The sequence below is a fragment of the Octodon degus genome, unplaced genomic scaffold (genome assembly GCF_000260255.1).
Source record: "Octodon degus isolate 3935 unplaced genomic scaffold, OctDeg1.0 scaffold00037, whole genome shotgun sequence".
In the NCBI taxonomy this organism is placed as follows: Eukaryota; Metazoa; Chordata; class Mammalia; order Rodentia; family Octodontidae; genus Octodon; species Octodon degus.
In genome coordinates this window covers 8184754-8195868 of record NW_004524613.1, presented here as the reverse complement: position 1 = coordinate 8195868, position 11115 = coordinate 8184754, and positions in this window count along the sequence as shown.

Here is an 11115-nt window from a genome sequence, read left to right as displayed (position 1 = left end):
CGCAAGTTGCTTGACTTCTCTGAGCCTCTGCAAACTTCAGGAGATCTAGGCTCAGGAATCCCGCTTAGGGGGGCTCTGAATGTCTAGCAAATATAGCGCAGAATCTGCTAAGCCCACCTGGCGCACAGGTGGCCTTCTGTTCTCACAATTTGTATTATCTAAGAATTTGCCTTTAAGACAGGTGGGGCAAATGGTTAGGCAGGGGTAACAGCCTACAGTATGGAACTGGGCAAGTGTGAGTTACTGGGAGACGCTGGAGCTTAGAAAATACTGATGCCCAATCAGAGAAGGATGATTTAGATTCAGCTTGGAAGGGCAGGAATTTGTGCCCAACCCTGAGAGAAATAGGAAGTCATGGAAAGTTTGAGCAGGAGTGGCCAGGCCAGGCTTAGTGAAAGATTCTGCTGGTGGAGCCTGAAGAGGAGAGGCTGAAAGGCTCCAGCTGGGACTCAAGTCCTGGTCTTCCTGTTCAAATGCTCCTGCACATCACAGCAATTCTTTAGATCCTTTAGAAATCCAGGGCCCCACATGCATGTGACTGGCCAGGTGGCCAGTGGGCCTCTCACCATCTCAGATATGCATGCAGGTTGGGGTGGGGGCTGGGCAGTACTCAGCTTCAGACCAGAGGCCCCTCTGGCTCATTCTGCCTAGAGTTGGGGGTGATAGTGGGCAGGCTCCAGCTCTCTGGCCCCTCTGCTCAGGAGTTGGTCAAGTACTCTCCCACCAAAGAGCCGAAGCTCTCAGCTGTGTCCAAACCATATTCTGGGCTGCCTCAATTTCACATCCACCAGTTAGCATAGATACCATGAATGACCGGAAATTGAATGCAAAATCAAAATGCAGCAAATAAATGGATACAAAAGTCATTTGGATCCAATAATAAGAACCACCTCCATACTCATAGAAAGAAAACGTTCCGCAGAAGCTGAGCGAGCCTGCCCCAGAAGGGGACGTCAACCCTAGTACCCGCTCCACTTTCCTGTCCCCAGTGCTCCTCCACTGCCCTCCCTGGTGGGATTGTCTTTAAGGACACTCAGAGGACAGGCAAGGAAATTAAGACTGGAAAGAGAGCAAAGGGAGAAGCCAAGGTCTCCAGAGATCTAGGGCCCTAGAGTCAGGCGGGGCTGGGTTTTGACCCCACTCCTCCACTGTCTAGCTCTTGTGACCTAGGGAGAGTCACCTGACTCAAAATCTCTTTATCAGACAAATTACACAGGGGTCAAGTCAGCCTTGTCTGTGCTGCACCTTGTCACCTCCACCACAGCTGCACACAGTGAGTGCTTGGTGCACATCTGCTGGATGGGGAAGGACTGTACCAGAAGTCAGGAAAAGCAACCTGCTTGGCAAGGGCTGGAGCCCAAGAGCCACAGAGGGCTCTCATTAACCCACACAGGAATGGATTTAGTTTTAATACCAACTTCCTCCTCCTCCCCAGTTGCCCCATTCAAAAGCCTTGTCACCTCCCCCCAGCCTCCCCAGTCTGGTCACCCACAGGTGGTGTGGGAGGGGGACAACAAACAACCTTTCCTTTCCTTAGTGCCTGGATGTGACAGGACAGCAATGAACTAATACCCATTGGTCAACAGCACCAACAGATGCACAGAGCAGGCTCATCAAATGTGTTTGTTGGTCCACTGTCTATTTCAGGGCTAAGACAGACCCACAGGAGACACCACTTGCCCAGGGGCCCATGGCACGTGGTACAGAGATGCCTGGAACCACAGGGCCAAATCCCTTTGTCTTTCATTCATTCCTCCAACAAAGGTGTAGTGGTAGCTCCTGGCCAGCTCAGGCTGAGAACTTGGGTTTCTCATCTGGCACTGGTTGCCAGGCAGGCTGAGGACCAAAGCCAGCTCTGGCTCAGCAGGAGCTGCAGGGACAGGGAAAGTGATGTGAATGTGAAAGACAAACACAGGAGCCTGTGGCTGGGGCACCTGGACATCCAGGACAAGGCAGAGAGAAGGAGTAGAAAGAAAAGCATTGATACCAGAATATCTATTAAGGACCAAACGCAGGACTGCAAGACAGAGCAGAGAGCAACAGGGGAGGCGGGGGGGGGGGGCACACATGCTGTTGGGGAGTGGTGACCCTGACCTGAAGTCACCCTGCACAAGGAGGGCTCTCAAGGCAAGACATGCAGGTCCAGGAAGGAGCTGGACCAGAGGACATCAGCAGGGAGAGCTTCCTGGAGGAAATGGTCCTGGAGGTGACAGGTGGGAGGCAGGAGAGAGACAGAGAGCGGGCAGGGAAGAAGGATAGAAGCGATAAGGAAGCAAAACAAGAATGCCCATCAGAGGGAGAAATGAGGGGCAGGAGGAGTGCAAGGTGCAGGCAAGCAGTGGCCAGGCTCCAACAGATGACAGACAAGCAGATAAAGGGGGACAGAAGGGGAGCAGGAGGAGCCTGGGAGGCTGGAGGCAAAGGGAGAGAGAGCGCCCGCGGCTCACTCCTGGCTCCTGCAACTCCTGCCCGGCCTTTCATCTCCAACACAAAAGAGGAGTCTGTGCCCCTAGGGAAGCATGGCGGGAGGGCTGGGGAAGCTGCATTATGCATTTCATGTGCGGCTGCTCGCTGCCTTTTCATCTTCCCTGTGTAAGGCTGGGGGTCCGGAGAAGAGCCCAGCTGAGCCACAGGGAGTGAGTGGGGCCGGCAGGAAGAGTGGGAGGGAGGTGGGTTGCTGCCACTGGCTGGGCCTCTCTGCCCACCGCTCCCTCAAGCCACATTCGTCCTCACTTCCAGCTGGAAAGCACTCCTGCCAAAGGGCTGGCTGATGACAGAGTTGTCAAGTGAGGGTGCTCATTGTGAAATAAGGTGTTAACTGTTAACTAGGATGTGTTCACTGCAAAATAGTGTTCCCTGTCAACTGAAGTACTTGGTAAGCGGCATGTTTGCTGCTCATCCCAGTGTTAATTGTTAATAAATATTTTGCTGTTAACTAGAGTTCACTGTTTGCTAGGATACCTGACAATAAGGTTTTTGCAAGTATGCATTTGCACTTAACTAAGGTGTTAACATTCAATGTTAACTAGGGTTTTTAAGTCAGCTGTGGTGTTCATTAATCGCATACTCTGGCCCCAGCTTTTGTGCCTCGGTTTACTTGCTCCTCTCTCTTCCCTTCCTCCAGCATCTTATTTGCTGGAAATCTTCCCTTTTCTCTGGCTTGACCTCAGGACACTCCTCCTCCAATGAGGTGGCCCTATGGAAAGTTCATGCAACTCCATAGTCACAATAGGACTTAGGCCACTAGGATGTGAAGTGAAACAGTTCCCCAAATGACTTATATTTAAAAAAAAAAAAAAGAACATCTGAAATATTTATATAGCCAAAGTACTGACAAGTCAAGGGGAAAACTGTTTCTGGGCCCTGAAATTCTGCGAGGTGGACAAGCTGTGGGCTCTCTAGGGGTGTCAGGCTTTAAGGCATGCTCAGGTATCTGGCAGGACCACTGGGCCACCATCTGGCAATCTTGTCCCATCCCTCCATGCCTCCATGCCTAAGTACTCTGTTGGTGGTTGCCTGGGGGATGGGAGCCCACTGCTGGTTTTCCAGGTTCTGACTCAGGCAGTCAGAGGAGGCCTGGGGTGTCTGAGCACCAGGGAGTTGCTGAGTTACCAGGCAATGCTCCTTAAGCCACTGCCCAGACTTGGCCTCAGGACCAAGGTGGGGTTTGCAGCAGCAGATGTTGGGGGGCCTGGCCAGCTCCACCTTGCAGGGCCGTGCTCCCCAAGGGCCCTTTTACAGATCCAGCGCCAGAGGCCCGGCTCTGTCCCAGGTATGTGCCTGCCTTCCATGAGGCCCTACCAGCTCCTGCAGCTGGCTCCATCCTAGACTCTGGGAACTTCCCCACCACAGGACACTGGCAAGGACAGGATGGGCCCAGCAGTCACACACACACACACACCCCCATGGTCTGGGAACCTGCTGAGTGGGGCTGGAGTGGAGCCTAGGCTGCCAGGCGGCCTCCATCCCCCGCTTGGTCCCCAGCCTGCCTGATGTGGACCAAACCCATGTTTGAAGAGGACTGCAAACACTCAAATACACAGGCACACTACAATACCGCACATCCATGACTTCATACCTAAACAAACACACACCATTACAGGAACACAGAAATGCTCTTACAAACACACTTGGCTATGCCACCCAAGTGCACAACAGGCACAGGCACCAGACACACACCGTGCAGACCTCTGTGCTCGCCACACTGTCTCCCTCCCTCCTGGAGTGGGCATCCTCCCTGCTGTCCCTCTGTCCCCTCAGTCCACACCCCACACACAGCCAGGACAGTCGCTGCTGAAAGCACACGTTAATGACCACAACCCTGGCCCCAGCTCTTGGGCCAAACCACTGCCCAGCTCAGCTCATCTCCTCCTCTCCAGCTGCTACCCAGCTCCTTACACAAGTCTCTTGTAGCCCCAAGGCTCCACCCCTGGGCCTGGGTACAAGTGCTGTCTTGCTTGAGGGCAAGCCCCTCCCTAGCCTCCAGTCTGTCTGTTGATTGATTCTCACTCCGCTCAAACCCAGCTCTCTGGGGAGGCTTCCTGACCCCTAATCCTGCCCAGATCTCTCAGTGTGATGCTGTCCTTGGGAACATGGGCAGAGGCAAGGGTTAGCTAGGGAGCATCCTGACAGCAGGTCTGCCTCAGTCTCCTGCGTTACCCCACAGCCTGTGCAGGGCATGGCACGAGGACCCCCCCCCCACGCAGCAGTGTAATCCAGGAATGAATGAATGAAAGGCAGGCGTGCAAGAATACATATCCAGAGAGAGACACAGACGCACACGCTTGGATGAGGAGACCTGATCAGGTGACACAGAGAAGTCACTTAGCCACTGTGGAGCTCCCCATTGTTCATTGAACAGGCAGAACACTTCCAGAGCCAGGCCCCTCGCACGCTGCACAGCCAGTGCAGCTCCAGAGCAGTCCCTTATTCCCCAGGCACAGGCCCAGCTCACATCTGGGGCCCCAGTTGGCACCTCTTGGCCAGGCGGAGAACAGCTGCAGTTGTCAACCTCATGGTGGGCCATGCTGGACCATGAGCTGGATGGGCACATGAGTGTGTGTGTGTGTGTGTGTGTGTGTGTGTGGTACTAGACATCAAATCCCAAGGCCTCCCACATTCTAGACAAGCGCTCTACCACTAAGTTACATCACCAGTTAGATTCTAATATTGTTTTTTAATTTTGAGACAGCGTCTCACTAAGTTGTCCAGGCTGATTTGAACTTGCAGTCCTCCTTCCTCAGCCTCCCAGGGAGCTGGGATTGCCAGCATGCACTAGGATACGAGTCACAGTAGACACTCAGCTCTCTCAAAGCTCCCTGATGGAACAGGTGCCTCCGTTCACCCCAGTTTGCAGAGAAAAAGATGGGTTCAAAGAACTGGACCAACAATATTCTGGGAGAGAAAAACAGTGCTGTGTGAGCTCCTTCCCAGCATACCCCATACTCTCTCTCCCCATCTCCCCACCAGCTTTCTTCCTCCATATGAACAGGTGTCCCCAAGCACCCTCTCTCCCTTGCTGCTGACAGCTCCTCCCCAGCACTCTGGCCTCAGCTCTGCCCCTCCAACCAGCATGCACCACCCACCTGAAAGAGGATGACAGGAGCTGGGTACTGGCCCAGCCAGCTCTTGGCCCAGCTCTGGCATTCTCCAGCTGTGCAGTACTGGGATAACGCCCTCACCTCTCTCCACCTCATTTTCCCCATCTACAAAGCAGTAATCACACCACCTACGACTATTGTCAGGATAAGTGAGCTAACACAAGTAGAACACACACCAGGTGTCCCCAGTTCCTCTGTGTTCTGATGCCAATAAGCAACCCCTGTTGAGAGGCCAGATTTGTCTAAAGTCTGGGATGCTTGGAACCCCAGAGGTGGCTCAAAACCAATGATAAACTGGTGCAAGAGTACAAAAGCCAGCACTGTCACCACCAGATGACATCCACAGCGTCCCCTAGGATCAGGGAGGCCTAGCCTGAAGTCACACCTTGCTTCCTCCCCTCTACAGTCTTCCTACTAGGTCACAGCTTCATAACAGATCACTGCACAGTGGCATTTACCCCAGGTCTGCTACCCAGGTTCCCTACTTCTGTAATGGGGCCAACTGTTTAGTTAGCATAGAGGAGGCTCAGAGCAGATCCTCAGCCCATCTTAGCTACCACCATGTTATCTCTTGGCACTTGCATTGCTCATTTTTCCTGTTATTGGGACAAAGTATCTGGCAACAGCAATTTAAAGAAGTGGTTTATTTGGCTCGTGGTTTCGGAGGTTCCAGTCCATGGTTTGCTGCTTCCCAGGCAGAAGCATCACAGTGGAAAAAGCCCAGCAGTGGTAAGCTGCTCATTTTAGGGCACAGGGGAAGAGAGAGCAGGTGAAAAGCCATAGGAAAAATGTACCCTGGAGGGGTGTGACTCTGGTGACTTCCTTCCTTCAGCCAAGCCCCAACAGCATACTTAGCTATGAGTTCATCAGTGGATTCACTTCTTGAGGACATCAGCACTCCATGATCTAGCCAGCTTCCAGGTCAACTTGTGGCATGTGAGCCTTTGGGGGAAATACTGTATTTTATTATGTATTGATATGAATCATAGCAACAACTGTGTGCAAGTACGGTACAAATACAGTCATTCCCCAGTATCTGCAGCAGATCCAGCCCTACCCTTCCCATACCAAAACATGCAGATGTTCAAACCCTTTATATAAAATAATACAGTATTTGCCTATGACTTATTCATATCTTTCTGTATACTTTAAATCCCCTCTAGATTACTCATAAAACCTAATCCAATGTAAATGCTGTATAGTTATATTGTATTACTTTGTTGTGGGTTTTTGTGCAGTTTTGTGTGTTTTCCTTGTGTTTCATTTGAGTGTTTTTGATACCCACTTCTTTGAATCAAACTTAAGAACACAAACACCAAACTGCATCTTTGCCCCTCTGGGTCTTAATTTACCTATCTATAAAATGAGCACAATCTCTGCAAAAGTCTTCATTGAATAACTGAGTGAAGAAACAGATAATGTCTCACCTTAGCAAAGGGCAGCCGAGTTGCAGTTGCCACCATCCTTGCCACCCCCACCTCCCAGATGCCTCTCTAGTCCCTCCCTCTGCCCTCTCAGTACTTTCCTCCCCAAGAAGGAGGGAAGCTTCCTTCTGGATCTCAACATTCTCTTGAGCCCAGCACTCGAACACGTGTCCCTATTGCCACATCCCTGTCACTCATCGTGTCCCAGCACGGAAGTGCTATGCTGGAGCCACCTGTTGCTAACTCATGGGAGGTCATAGTTACATTTTCAGGAATTTTGAGAACCAGTTGCTAAAGTACTGGTAAATTGACATGCACCACTGGGGAAGAATTGACACCGCTGTAACTGACAGGCGCTCCATTCTGTGGACTGGAGCTCACCAGCACCCAGAGAAAAACATTCCTCACCTACACTCCTGCCTGAGCTCTCGTCCATCCGGATATAAAAAATATTTTATAAGTCAAAAGAGCTGAATCACTTTCCTTCTCACATGTGTTCTTTTTGCAGATTTCTGTGGGCAGGTGATTCACCTTAAGGGGAAAATACAGCCAAGTCTTATCACCTCCATAACATACAGTCTCCAAGAAAGCCTATCTTGTCCTTCCCTGAAAGATTTCTTGACTTGCAGGGGCTTAGAAATACTGGCTTTCAGAAATTTCAAGTTATAGAGGCTGTAGATTCCAGAATTCTCAACCTCAAGACTCCTGGATCTCAGACTTGGAACATTCCAGTGAGGGAACACTCATCTTATTCAAGGACTTGATTCCAGAGCCACTGGGGTAAGTAAATGTCTCAGTCTAGTATAGTCAAAATTTACTTGTTCAAAAGAGGGATTCTTCTACATCATTGGCAGAAATGTAAGCTAGTACAATCACTATGAAAAATGAGTATGGAGATGGCTCAGTGGAATAAGTGCTTGCCTGGCAAGTGCAAGGGCCTGAGTTCAATCTCCGGTTCTGCCAAAAAAAAAAAAAAAAAAGAGTATGGAGATTCCTCAAAAAACCAAAAGTAGAAATTTCCTGTGACCCAGCTCTACTCCTTCCAGATATATTCCCCAAAGAGATGAAGATTTCACATTATTGTGACACATGTATATTAATGTTTACAGTAGTGTAGCTACCAAGAGCCACCTCTTGGACACAGCCTATGTGCCCATCAACAGATGAAGGGATAAAGGAAAGCATGATATTTATACATAATGAAGTACGACGTACCCATAAAGAAGGGTCAGTCTGAGTCATTAGTAGAAAAATGAATGTGCCTTGAGACCACAATGCTAACTGAAATAAATCAGACAGCAGAACATTAAATACTGCGTGCTTTCTCTTACATCAGAAACTCTAGAGGCTGGTGAGATGGCTCAGTGGTCTAAAGCACCTACTTAGAACAAGCTTAGCAAAGTACAGGGACCGCAGTTCAATCCCCCAGCACCACATGCCAGCCAGCCCCACCCCCTGGTAGACTGAGATGGCCTCACACACACGCACAAATAAATAAAATTTTAAAAAAAGAAACTCTAAGTATAAATAATTTACAGAGCAAAATTAAAGACAGATGATAGGAAACAGGGAGGTAGACCTTTTTGAAATGGGCAGGAATAGAGGGGGGGGAAGGGAGGGAATGAATATATTTATCCCATGATAAATATATTCATTATGTATCACAAACATATACTAATAAAAAAAATTCCCTTGTTGGAGTCCAGTCAAGCACTTATCCTACTGAGCCATCTCCCCGGCCCCCTGGAGTCCAGCTGGAGCAATTTAACATGACCCTGTCTCCCCCCCCAAAAAAATGTTTATATTAAAAGGGCTAAGGGGTGTGGCTCAGTGCTAAAGTACTTGCCTATGTGCATGAGGCCCTAAATTCAATCTCCCAGGTAAAGCTTTATCAGAGACCACATCCTGGAGACCGTTTAATTCTCTGTTGTGGTCCTGCCAGCTTTTCCTCCATGAGGGGAACAAATCCCTCCCTTTTTAGTAGTGGAGATGGAGTGTTTGGTGTGAGTTCAGGGTAATGGTAGTAAAATACGTGTCTTTAAATCCTGGAATTCACCCCAGGTGGCAGCATGCCTATGTTCACTAGGAGAAGCCCTGAAAGCAAAGCCACAGCCTGCCTGTCACGTCCGGGAGCTGTATACAGAAGCCCGCATGGATGCTTCTCCCTCTCCTGGTCAGAGCTGAAATTCATTCGCTGGAAATTTAAATACTAGAAATTGGATGTTGAAAGGACCTCACTGCCAGGCCCCATCAAGTCCCGAAATCTCTGCTCACAACACTCCCCCCCCTGTAAGAGTTCATCTGACCTCTGAATTCCTGCAGTGTTGGGGAGCTCACCCCCTTGCAAGACCACTAGGTCACTTCCCATCACCATTAATTATATTACTGGGATGAACCGTATCTTCTTGCATCTCTGATCACTAACAAACATTTATTTAGGGTCTCTTCTGCAGAAACAGAAGACACAGGAAATCAGACCCTGCCTGGACCCCTGGAGTGCCAGTGCTGAGGTAAAACTAATGCTGTGTCCATGCAAAGAAGGCCCAGGGACCTGTGGGCTTCACCCCAAGTTTACATGTAATTTCTGAGACTCCCTAGACCCCTAAAATTCTGTGATCCAGTCTAAACCTCTTGTACTGCAGATGAAGACCAAAAAAAAAAAAAAAAATCAAAAACAAAAACAAAAACAAAAACATCACAGACCAGGGGTGGGGAGAAAGTTCCCCAAGGTCAAGGTCATGCAGCACCAAAGCCCTAGCTTCAGAATCAGGATCCAGACCTTGGTGCGCCTCCTTTAGCGTAAGCCCATTCCACTCCATCAGCCCTCCTTCCCTGACCAAGCCCAGACAAGCCCAGGGTCTGAAATCTGATTCGGGAACCCCCTTCTCTCCCAACCCTACCGGGGCTGGGGACTTCGATCTGCATGACAACCTCCAGCCATTCCGAGCCACAGGAGGGCCTGGCATAGGCCCAGGCCACTGAAGGGGGCGGACAGCTGGGCCGGGTGATGGGTGGTTTTAATATTTAAACACAGTTTGCTGCCGCTGCACAGCCGCGGGCCAAAGCAGCTGCCTTCTTTTTCTTCTTCTTCCTTCCTTCTTTCCTTCCCTTTTTTTTTTTAAATCTTTAATGTCTCCCGCCAGCCACCAGTGGGGGAGGTGACGTTCCAGTGTCATATTTCAAAGGGTTGCCACAGCTGGAGGGATATTCAGAGCATTTCGAGCCAATCCATTGTGTATAAATATATAGATATATATACATAGGTTTCATTATCCCCTTCAGGGCTGCCAGAGAACATATTCTTTTAATATGTATAATATATTTGAGCTGCTACATGACTCGCAGGAGCAGGGAGGGGGTCCACAATTGACATTTCAGAGGCATTTCCACGGACACAGAAACAGCTGACTTTGGTAAAGGGGAGAGGTCTGTTCAGTTCACGTGGCCTCTGGGGCCCCATTGCTGGGTGGGTGTGGGCTCTAAACTGTAACCCTACCTGGTGCCTGAGCCCTGTACTGGTATTTATTTGGTTCCTTAAGATGATTCATCTGGTCCTTTTGGGGACCAGTAATTTTCTGTTGTTTGGTGGTGTTCTTTGTCTCTACAAAGGATTTAGGAGCAGTGTTCCCACATGTGGCAAAGCCACGGAGGGCCAAGGCCATGTGTTTACTATGTGACCTTGGGCACACTGCTTAAACTGCCCTTGTGTGTCAGTGGAGACAGCAGGCCTGCTTTACCAGGTAATTATAGCACACACGATATGTTTGAGGGGTGGGAAGAGCGCCAAGCAGACACTTAAGGTCCCTAAGAAGTAATGCTCAGAGTGACATTGAAAGACTGGAAAGGGTCAGGGAGACAGTGGTTCCTGTGCCTCCCAAGCCTGCAAGGCACATTTGGCCACTGGAGACCCACTCGTGGGATGCGTCCAGAAAGCACCGGGCTACCCTTGGCTGCCAGACTTCACTTGACACACCCTCTGGACCTCAGCGTCCCCTCTGCAGGACACAGACTTCAGCCTCTGAGTCCTGTTTTGCTCTGCTTGGTGCTACAATAATCACTTCCCAGAAGGCCAAAGAATGCTTTTCTTGGCA